Source organism: Mya arenaria, chromosome 8 (genome assembly GCF_026914265.1).
Source record: "Mya arenaria isolate MELC-2E11 chromosome 8, ASM2691426v1".
Lineage (NCBI taxonomy): Eukaryota > Metazoa > Mollusca > Bivalvia > Myida > Myidae > Mya > Mya arenaria.
The window spans coordinates 41,080,470-41,092,748 of NC_069129.1; the positions used below are offsets into that span (position 1 = coordinate 41,080,470).

The following is a 12,279-nucleotide window of genomic DNA, read 5'->3' on the forward strand; positions in this document are numbered from 1 at the left end:
TACATCATGCAACATTGAAAGAAATAACAGTATAAACTTTCTGCAATTTATGAATTGGTCCACAAATAATGCTATATATTGGACATTTCAAAATTGTTTCAAACAATGCATTAGAAATGGTAGAAACTCAAACAAAAGATATGACAATCTTTCAAAGACATGATAAATTTATAAATTAAATAGAAAAGAACGATTTTGCTGGATATTTTATGAATCATATTGGGTTGGTTTTTTTTACATCTATAATAGTACAGTTAACCGGAGTTGACAAACTTAGAAAAAAAATGTTTATCATTCGGACACACTGGTATAATGCGATACTGAGAAAAGGAACAGGCTTGCTCTTCTGAGAATGGTCAATCCTTGACACACGAATGCCTTTCCTTGTGTATCAGAAAGGAAAGTACAGAAGTATGTAACCTTGTGACGCACCCTTGATCTACCTATGTGATCAAAGCGTGACAACATATTTGATTGTTGGTCAAAATTTCAGTTAGACCACTTTCTAATGCCTGTAGAAGGGTTATCTAACATCTCTAAGACTAAAAAAGCACATTTTCTAAAATGATGGCGCAACAACAGTGGTAGTCCGTCTAGGGTGTGGTCTGTATGTTCTGTGATTTTTTTAATTATTTTCACCGCCTGTTCCTTCAAAATTAGGAGTAAAAATCTACTTAGTGAAAAATACAATGGCATTCCAAATAAGTTAATATAATAGCAAATATACATGTTTTTCAGTTTTTAGGTATAATTGTGCTGTAAAAGAGTTAGTCTTGTCAAGATCTGGTTTATTTTTAATAATTACATTGCCTTTTTATTTCATAAACAGAATCTGTATTCATCAAATTTGAAAAATATTATGATTTTTTGGGGAAAATGAAATAAAAAATCGAAAAGGGAAACAGCCTGTAGAAGGCAGTAAATCGCACCAAGAAAAATCACTGGTACACATTGTGTGTTCATCATTCAACTTATTTTTCTTTGGTGCTCTGCGTATGTTACAAATTTCTCTCTAAACAGACAATAGCTGAAGCAGAAAATGAAAAAATGCATCATTCTTAATATTTCTTAATTTTTACCCTACCATTGGCCAAGCAATGCCATGTCTACAGCTAATATTTATTCTAGGCGAATTGCGCTCTCGTGGCAAGATTTTGGATAGAGGTTCATTACAGTTGACAATTGTTTCCATCACTATGAATAAGGCTTCCATTTCTTGCCATGCAAAACAAATCTGGATCCATTAAGCAGATTGGTGAAATCTGATTAATCCGAAAGTTTCTAAAAGATGACACGTCCATCCTAAATACAATTTGACAGCGAAGATCATTAGCGAAGAATTCGCAATATAACTAATCGAGCGTTGAATCTTTTTCCATGGAATAGGCCTTGACCTTATCTACTCTTTTTTATGTCATCTCTTGGACATGTCACATTATTTACATATAAGCTAGGCTGCTTGTAATGCCTGGTATACTAATATCCGAGTAATTTCAGCAATTATTTTTTTGTACCGTAAATGACTGGGTATTAGACGCACTTTTTTCCCTCAGATTTTGATGCAAAAAAATGCCTGCGTATAATAGCCAGTAACAATTTTTTGAACTTTTTTTCTGATGTCAATTTCAAGCCGAGAGTTTGTTTAGATTTATGTAGAAAGGGATGTTACTCGCGTCATATTGATCGAGTATATACGGGTTAAAACGGCAGTTGAAGATCGGGATACGGTATATCGTAAGACGTTTATAATTTCAACAAAAATATTTTTCGATTAAAGTTACCGTAATTCACCTAATTTAATTAATAATTTATTTTGCGTACATAATTTTCGGACACCCAAAGGACATCAATCATAACTTTCATAGTTACCAAGTTTCACAGACGAAGATTATTGATTTTTATCTTTACAATGCCTGGCTAGATTACCTAACCGTATACACCACTGTGACAATTTAATTAGTTACTACCCATCCTAAACGATTTATTGCCTGTTGAAAAGGAAGTGTGATATATTTATTTGAGGATTAAACAAACAACAAGGGCAATCAAGGGATTAAGAAAACATCGACATGGCATGTTTGTAAAACGATCTGCCAATAAGCTTTCAAACTTGTACCACACTTATAGACTATATGAAGCAATAATGGTACAACTGTACAGTTATACATTAATCCTGCATAGCAATGTCCATGCTCTCCACGAGATCCTCGTGGTTATAACTGTAAGTTATGTGACGTCACACAGTGTGACTCTTTGATCTGAAGCCGATAGAATGTGTTTATTCAGTTCAGTGCATGTATAAAATGGTGTTTTAATTAACTTCAAGAAGGATTTACACTTATAGGCGTAATAAATAAGTTTATGACCATTGATTACTACGGATAAATTAATAAGTGGTAAAAAGCAAACATGAAGAAAAAAGGCAGGTTAAACAAACATTTAAATAAAATGTAAAAATGATAATTTTCTATGTATTCGGAGAGCGAAAAAAATAATTAATTTATAGTGTCCGAACTCTTGTGAATTACGGTATTCAATATTATTTTGAAAAATAAATTGAATTAAACAATAATCAAACTTACATATAAAAAAGCAAAGTTGGGCACTGTCAAAATATTTTTTGCATAACATAACTTCATTCTCGACAGTATGGTTGTATGGTTTTAAAGATAACCATCGCCATTTTCACGAAAAAAACTTTTTTTGTCACTGTCAACAAACATGGTGGCTGAAAATGCCGGACGATTTTGACATTTTTTCTATGCGTCTTTTAACCAAAAACATAGATTAAAAGTTTTTTTCTCGGATTTTTCACAGATTTTTTCCCTGCGTCTAATACCCCCTATCATCTTATACCCAGTCATTTACGGTATTCAAAGCAAGTGTAAAAAGTAGAATACAAAATATTGTGCCATATATATAAATTTGTTTTTGAAATAATTATATTCAAATGGTTATTTTTTCATGACCTGAATTAACATAGAATAAAAAAAAATGAACTTTTGTCTATCAGGGAAAAAGGTTGATCCTTGTTTTTCTTTATTTTTTGATGGTTTGAAAGATTTGCAAAATATGTGATATTAATTTTATTTGTGTAATATATTTGTAATTCAAAAGAACCCCTCTTTCAGATTACGATAATAATACAGTGGTCGAAATTAGCACAAGCCCGCAAGCCCTACACTGGTAAAATGTCTTCCGGGCTTGCTCAAATTCTGAATTTTATATAGCAGGGCTTGTTCAAAAATTTGATTCCAAGCAATAGTATAAGAATGAGGTGTAAATAAATAAAGCTCGCTTTAACTTAATATTCAGAGGAAAACATAACTTTTTTTAAATTATTTTACTGATGTCATTCACATGATGAAAAAAAGCATATTTATAAGTTAAAAAAGGTAAATTCATGTACATTACAGAGTTGAATAGGTATAATTACCGTGTTAAAATAAATGACAATATCAGGCTTTTGTCTTTATTGAGGAAGCAAGAGTTTCCAGGTCGATGGTACCTAACTTAAGACCTAAAGATCATTTATAGTCTTGTGGTGTTCTGATACAAATAGGGCGACAAAAAAATAAACGTTCAAAATCATTCCTGCTACAGCCACCTACAAGATGGCATCCAAAACTCTCTCAAAGGATACAACATTGTAACCCTAGATGTGTTCAGTTATTCAGTGGAGAAATCGAAACATACGGCTGATTGTTCAGAGCTTTGATAAAGTTAACAACCAGATTAACAACATCGTTGTAAACTTTTAAAGGTGAACTATTGGATGATGTGCGCATATATTTAAATAAAACATGTACAGCTGAAACAGTTGTCTCACCTGTTATTAGGAATACTGCAGATCATAAGCGTATCCGTGAAACTAACAGAGGAATATTGATTTGAAAGTTAACAACGATGACGTTTACAATGATGACGTTAACAACGATGTTTACTTTTACAAAGTTCTGAACAATCGGCCCATTGTTTGTTTATTATTGAAACTTTTACCAATCTAAAGTCAAACTGAGAAACTTAGGTCCTTATTTCTAGGAGCAATTTACACATAGCGGTCAAAACAACACAATGAGTAAGGAATTGCTTACACAACACAATAAAACAAAGAACCTTAAAGTCAGTTACTTTTGTCCTTATCCCGTAGCGGTTAAAACAACACATATGATATGATATATGGATGAGCAATACAAGTGGTTCCACCCATCAACTACAATTATATGCTTTTTCCTAGTTCCCTTGCTGAACTTGTGTATAATGGCTCTATCAAGTTTTAATAGAATACTTCGGGTTTTTTTTAAAGTTATGGCTGGCCAGGTTAAAGAGTCTGTTCGATCCTGCCGACAACAACGCCACCTCTTCCGACGATACCAAGGCTATAATAGTCTGATTTTTTCAATGCAAAACAGACAAGCCGGGACAGACCTTCACAAGTTGATGCAAGCCCTGATTTATTTTTCATTGGCAGTTAATCAAGGGGAATAATTCCAAGTGAATGACTTACACTTTACAGGCTGACCTTAGCCATAAGGCACCAGTAAATTGTAACCACGACCCCCAAGTCCGGGGAATAGCGGGGACTTTGACTTTGGGTCCAGCCAAGCCTGGGCATTTTGCGCCCTGCTGGTGAACCCCACGCCTAATGCCCCCCCACCCCAGGGACTCTAGGTTAGGCCCATTCTCAGGCCCAAATTTGGCGTGAAGACAAAACCACCGCATTCACCTGGCACTGTGGGGCCACCTGGAAGGTAAAACACAGCCCATTTCCTCCACTATCCCCGGTATACCCCTGAACCTGGGAGGGCCGTGGTTACCTGGCGACATGGTGAATACCACACCTGAAGGCTATGGCATCACTTCAGACTTTTCTTCCAAAACTGGACTACCTTATAATGCGTAACAAAAAATGGCCATGAGGTTTTCATTCCTTCTTTCAATATTATTTTTTATGTTATCTGTCGACTTAATATTGAAATAATGAAATGACAAAAATAGCTGTGTCGATGTGCAAAAAAGCAAGCAAAGAGATAAAATTTGATTGATTTGAGGCTATTAACTCATTTGATAAAATCAAGAACATTATTCATTTGAAATAATACCATATTTGGCAATTAGCATAAGAAACTATATAAAATTCTTTTATTCACGATTTCTGTGTCTGTCACAGAAGAAAATCTCGCCGAAATAATTTGAATAATTTACGCCCAATGAAAACATTAATTATTTGAGTTCATCAACCGTAAATACACTGATGGCGAATTTTTGTCAGGAAAATTAATACTTTTAATTGAAGGGTAATTTCGAAAAGGCTGAAGCGCCAGCTAACAATAGAAGAAATTAAATTCTGGCTGCATGAACTTTTTCTGATGGGTTAAATTGATACTAGCGATGTCACCGAAAATACCTGAAAACATTAACAACGGTGACTAATTTTAATGGAGAAATTGTAATTAATCTTTGATTCAGCATCTCAATTTACCTACTAATTAAAGTTTTATCTTTAAATCAGTAGTTTTAGAGATACAGGTATTTGAACACCCTGCAATTACAGGAAGATGGAATGTATTCAATCAAATACTTGTCTTTGACTTTATTATAATGTTTTAAGCTTAAGCATCAAAAGCTGCCGAATTATTACCACTCTGGTTGTTTAATCGAAATACATTCTCATCAACTTTTGTATTTAAGGATATATATTTTATTCATATTATATTTCACACGGGCCACTATGTTATATTTGTTTGTATTTTTGTTTATGACTGTTAGCTTGTAATGCTCATGTCATACAAATGTTCTGTTCTGTTCTGGTGTTCAGTTTATGGGAAAAGACAATTAAATCGAATAGATTCTGTTTTAGTGCAAAAATAAACAATGTCAAAAATATACATAAAAAAAGGACCCATCCTCGTGCATGCTATTTCTGCAGGATATGTATAATTTTATCAGTTTATAGCTCTGTGGTATTCTATCAAGATTCTTAAATTCCATAATGTTTGTAGACGACAAGCAAACATGTCTCATGTTATTATCTCCCTTGGTTCATAATAATTTTGTTAAGTAGGTCATTTGTGAAGGTAGCTATGAGCTGGTATGAATTACGCTAATGTCTGTTTAATTGGTAGGAAACTTAGTACTCAAATGTCCTCTGAGATGGCATAACGGGGTTAGACATCGATGCCTGACCCAATGCCATTCACTAGTTGACCCATAGTCAGGTCTAGTTATGTCCAAGGCCAGGTATAGACTAACTGGTTGTGTTCTGAACCAAACCTGGGTAGCCTTGGTGAGAAGTGTGTACGCTAACCACCCAACCCGCATTGTCATAATACTTAGAAGTATGACTTTGTATGTTATTTAACCCCTTTTTGTATGGTATGATGTGTTTTACACTAAGTCTAGTTCATGTTACATAAGGTCTAGTAAGTTTTCAAAGTAACTGGACGACTGCTTCGGCTCTCAAAAAAGTTAATAATGTTGAGCCAATGCTTAAGAAAGCTGTGCCTCTAGAAGGGCGCAACTGACAAGGGCAAGTCTATCTACCCCCTCCCCCCCACAACCACCACCCCTCTCCCATTTTTGTGGGAGCATAAATAAGCAAGTCTTCTGTAATTTATAATATTCATGTACATTTATTGAAACAACTTTTTTCCAACACCTACTAGTACCAGTAATTTTGGGGCCTAAATATTATGGCAGTGCAGTGATAAAATGAGTTGAGTAAGTTATTAAGTAATTACTTGGTAATTTTGGGGCCTAAATATTATGGCTGTGAAGTGGTAAAATGAGTTGAGTAAGTTATTAAGTAATTACTTAGTAATTTTGGGGCCTAAATATTATGGCTGTGAAGTGGTAAAATGAGTTGAGTAAGTTATTAAGTAATTACTTGGTAATTTTGGGGCCTAAATATTATGGCTGTGAAGTGGTAAAATGAGTTGAGTAAGTTATTAAGTAATTACTTAGTAATTTTGGGGCCTAAATATTATGGCTGTGAAGTGGTAAAATGAGTTGAGTAAGTTATTAAGTAATTACTTGGTAATTTTGGGGCCTAAATACTATGGCTGTGAAGTGGTAAAATGAGTTGAGTAAGTTATTAAGTAATTACTTGGTAATTTTGGGGCCTAAATATTATGGCTGTGAAGTGGTAAAATGAGTTGAGTAAGTTATTGATCAATTAATTAGTACGGGTAATTTGGTGAAACAGGGGCCCGAAATTTATACTGAAAACCATTGAATATGATTTTTTTTTAATGAAACACTTACTTACAAGAATAAGGCAACAAAATCTTTCTGTTTTAAGATACATGGGATATTTTGGAATGACAATTACATTTTAAATCAAACCCTGACTTAATTCATTCAATCCTTAACTGTCAAACATTGGTTTATTTATGCAAATTTAAATCCTCTAAAGTCAACGGGTATCACCTATCAAATTTTTTAACAGCAAATTATCTTTACACAGCCTTTCTGGTGAGAGTTTTTATTGTCGTATAATTCATTTAATATCATTTTCGTATCTGTAATCATATAAGGGAAACGAAAGGATTTCACAAACAAAAAGACGATTATCTTTGCAAATGTGAAATTAATGGCAGAAAAGCCTCCAGTAAACAGAAATGTATTGATTATTCAGGTTAAATGCCTCTAATTAAAACTTGGGATCACATTTGTCACTTTACTTTGTATGCAAAGGAAATCATTTATTTATAATTTAAGAATTAGTGGTTATGTCTCTTATATATAGATTTACCATTCATTTTGCAATATTTTCACTTTTAAATTTATTTGGTTGTGCAGTAAGTAATGGTTAGCACACCTGCTACTCACCAAGGGAATCCTGGTTCTATTCCCGTCAAAGCCCCATGTGAATTTGGTTGGTGGTCACCAAGCTGGACAAGTGAGTTTTTTCCGGGTTCTAAGATTTCCCCCACAACGCAAGATCACACTCTCGCACAACATTGTGCCAACGAGAGTGACTTTGTATAAGCTTATATAACTTTCTTCATTATTGTTTTAAAATAATCGTTGTAAAATAAAATAAGTTTAAACTAAGTATATATTTTTCACTTCCAGAAACTGGTTACATGCTCACCCTTAAATGATTTGGTCTTGCCTTATGGACATTTTCAAATTAGCAAGTCACTAGAGATATAGCCTATGGCTGACATTCCACAGCGGGCCACTATTCTCTAATTGTGAAGAGGTTTTTCTCAGTCTGTCGGAGGTTTGTCAGTGTTTGGCAATACAGCGAGTGCTGAGTGCAAGACTATTGTAAGTCTTTCAGTTTTAAATAAAGTAACATCAATGTTGCGCTGATCCTGCAATTAGTTATTGGTATAGCCAGTTGCATGGAAAACGTTAAAACTGACTGATCTGGTCCCAGAAAGGTTTTTCTTGCATTAATTCAGTTGTCTGAGGGTGAGTGACAGTTTGTACACTAGTTTTTATTAGGTGCCAAGCATTTATTATCCTCACATCTCGGCAACAACAACCAATTTGCCAAAGATTTTATGAACATCGACAACCAAAACCTGTCCATCATGAGTTTGCAAAAAAGGTTGTTTCATTTTCTATAACAACTATATGGTATCCATTTCTGAAGTTAAGCAGCTTAAATGGAAATTCCATAAGCCTTTTTGCCTATCGGACAAACTTTAGTACACACCCTGTTTGTTCTGAAATTCTGAAATGGCATAATCTCATTAGATATTTCAGAGCAGAACCATCATCAGCTAAAAATGTTCACAGCCATAAGCAGCCCTATCAAAGTTGACACTTTTATAGTTGATTAGCCCTTTGCTAAATTAATTTATGGTTACTAAGCTTGGTAAAAAAGCAAGATGCTAGCTCTAATTTGGTAGCATAAAGAATTGTCTAGACATATAAGTATGCTATAACTAACTCAAATTGGATTTAAACAGTGAAGAGTATAACACCAATCATACCAACATGAAAGTAAATTAATAAGACAAAGGGAGGTAACTAATAAGGGAGGGAACTAAAAGTCTGACAAAGGGAGATAATTTGCAAGACAAAGGAAGATAATTAATCATCAGACAAAGCGAGGGAATTAAAAAATCTGACAAAGGGAGATAATTTACAAGAAAAAGGAAGATAATTAATAATCTGACAAAGTGAGGGAATTTAAAAGACAAATGGAGGGAATTTATAGGACAAAGGGAGATTACAAGAACAAATGGAAGGAATTATTAATCTGTAACTGTCTTTGCACGGATAAATACAAGAACTTTGAGGTCCATCGCTTCAAACTAGCCACTCAGAGCCAAATGTTTTATATATTGTTCCGCTGTTTCAAAATAAGTTCTTAATCAGTTGACACACAAATGGAAATCTTCGATGCAGTGATCTCCCCTGATCTACAAAAAGGGATGTAAACGTCACGCTCCACTTTTCAAAAATTGAACGATTAATACCATACTGCTATTGCCATACATGCCAATATTGCATTTTTCTTTATTTTAATAAGATTTATTCAAAGCCACCTGATCTGAAACTCAGTGTACAAAAACAATACTACATGCAGGGCAGACCAGCCAAGACACGCAAACATTGTACCTAATTCCTGTAAGGAATATTTATGCTGTCAATTATATAATTTTAGGCCTGAATAATCAATCATCTTGGAAAACCTCAAGCTCATGAGATAAGTAAACTAAGACAATTATTAAATTAGCAGCAGACTGACAGGGTAATTAACAAGAAAGAGATTCATGTTCTATAAACATGTCAACAGAAAACTAACACTGGAATCGGATGCCATGTTAGTCTGTTGTTGACTGTGTCAGTCAATTAAAGGGGCATAAATGAACACTTTTCTTTAAAGCCAGAGTTATGGACCTTTATATACATGAACAAACTGCCATTGGTAACATGTGAAGTAAGTTTCTATCAAAATCTTAATCTTCATTTTCGTTGTGGCTTAGAATATTATTTTTTTCCAAAGCTGAAGAAGATACCAATGCTACGACAATACCAGGATTGTTTTCTTTGAAAAAACAAAAAGAGCGTTAATAAATGTTTGAATTGGTTGTAAATAAGGTGCCCCCCTCTCAGTCATGAGGTGCTAGGTTTAAAACTGGGCATCTCGGACATTTTTTTTCAATTTGCAGCACAGGAACAGTCGTGGACATCAGGACCGGTGATGATTCCCAAGGTTTGATAGAATACTGGACAATGCATATAGGTTATTGTTCATGTAATTAAAATTAAAACAAATTGCAAGGGAGTGACAGCAACGTTGGAATAAGTTTATTTCATTTGTATTACATGATTTACAGTCATTAAAACTAAGGTAGGTATATTATTATGAAGGATGACATTGCCCAATATATGAATCAATTCAGTCACATAGCCAATACCTGGCCCAGTTTGGCTCATTTGCATGTAAAAACTTTAATGGTTGTCAGCAGGCTTCTACATTTTTTCATGCAGTAATAACAAAAGCTGTCACAGACTGCCATATCCACTGCTAAATTAGGAACAGCATCAAAATTACCTTACAACAACATAGGGCAATAACTAATAAAATACTGCAGCCAGAGTTCTGGTTCCTGTGAACTGCACTCTCCCTCAATGAGATCTATCTATATGAGATTTAAAGTCAATACCTGAAATACTTTTTGAATTATGCTGCAGGACAAGATAGAGTTATTCTCCAGACAAAAGATAAGTTATGAAAATCAATAAAGGGCAATTACCGTACTTAAAATATACTGCAGCCTGAGTTATGGTTCCTGTGCTGTGCCGTTTTTCTCAATGAGATATATCCGTACATAAAGGTTGAAGTCAATACCTCAAAGAAGTTTCCAGTTATGTACCAGACAAAAGAAAAAGTATGAAAAAATACAAAGGGCAATAACCCAAAACATACTTCAGCAAGAGTTATGATTCCTTTGCATTGCCCTTGTCCTGAATCAGATCTATCTTTATATGAAGTTTGAAATCAATACCTCAAAGTCTTGTTGGGTTCTGCTTTGAACATGATTGCTCGGAAGCACACATGAACACAGACACCATAGCTATATCCCTTTCCCCTTTCAGCAGGGGATAATTATTCCAAAATAACTACTGTGTATATTTGTAAAGCTAAATAAAGTATACCTTTTTTCACCTTTCTCTCTTCACAATAACAGGTAGTCTTCAGGACAGAAATTTGTCTTGTTTTACGTTAATCTGAAATATAAAAATCACAATTACAATTCCACATAAGGAAATATTCTCATACTGTAAGTTTTTATTATAACTCATTTTAAGACTGATTGAATCAAGCCTGAGTCTGTTTCCTGGGCGGAAACCGGTAATGGGTGTACACTGAGAGGCAAAGAAAAACCTGCCTTGGGTTGGGTTTGAACATACAACATCTTGGTGGGAGGTGGCCACCTAAACCACTAGACCACTTCTCATCTTTTGACATTCAAGAGATCTGTCTGATCAGTGCTTGCTTTAAACTTGTCAATCATAATTTGAATCATTTCAAAAAAGGATGCTTAATGTTTAACACCACTAAAAATATGATCCTAAACAGATTTGTTTTAATCATTGTTTAGTATCAATTTGTACAACCATGCATCCATTCACAGCATAAAAATGCATTTTAATATTGGAAAAACTCCGACAAAAAAAGAATAAATGCATCGAAACCAATGCATAAATCTGACATATTAAAATGGACAGGAAAACCTTCCAAATTTTATGCAAATTAGCGTCATCTTCATTTTCTTTTACAAATTTTAATTGCAAAATACCGACAATCGAGATGGCAACAAGTATTATAAACATCTCATTTAACATGAAAAGATGATAAAGTCTGAATATTGCCGTCTTAAGACATGATTCACACCGAAATTCTGTCCATCGAAAGCTGGGAAAAGCGGTGAAAAACACAAAATTATTCCTGCTTAATCCAATTGAGGCTCGGCTTCCGTTGTATAATTCTTTGAAGCGGGCAAATGAAATTAATATTGATAGGACTCGGTCCGTCCTAATTGCACAACAGAAAATATAATGTAAACCTTTATGACATTTACACAAATTTAGGAGCTGAAGGCCCAGACTTGTAATTTTCCCAGATTTCATTAAAACACGTCCTTAACAGGAAATACGGTTTACATATAGCTTGTAGATCATAATGAGAATAAAAGCATCACATAAGTTTAGAGGAAACAGAATCAGGAGAGGTTTTTAAAAAAAAAGAAAAGTTAAAAGTCAACTTCAATCACGATAGTGTTAGATGTTTCAAAACAATTCATTTTTCAT

At 34.1% G+C, this 12,279-nt stretch overlaps 1 protein-coding gene across 1 annotated transcript in view; it reads right to left on the minus strand.

Moving 5' to 3' along the window:
- The window catches only part of LOC128242844 (uncharacterized), a 50,462-nt gene that overhangs the window by 26,371 nt on the left and 11,812 nt on the right, over positions 1–12,279 (minus strand). Inside the window, exon 2 of the mRNA XM_052960206.1 lies at positions 11,125–11,196. The gene's annotated coding sequence lies outside the window, so the exon portion shown is untranslated. The remainder of the gene's footprint in view (positions 1–11,124; positions 11,197–12,279) is intronic.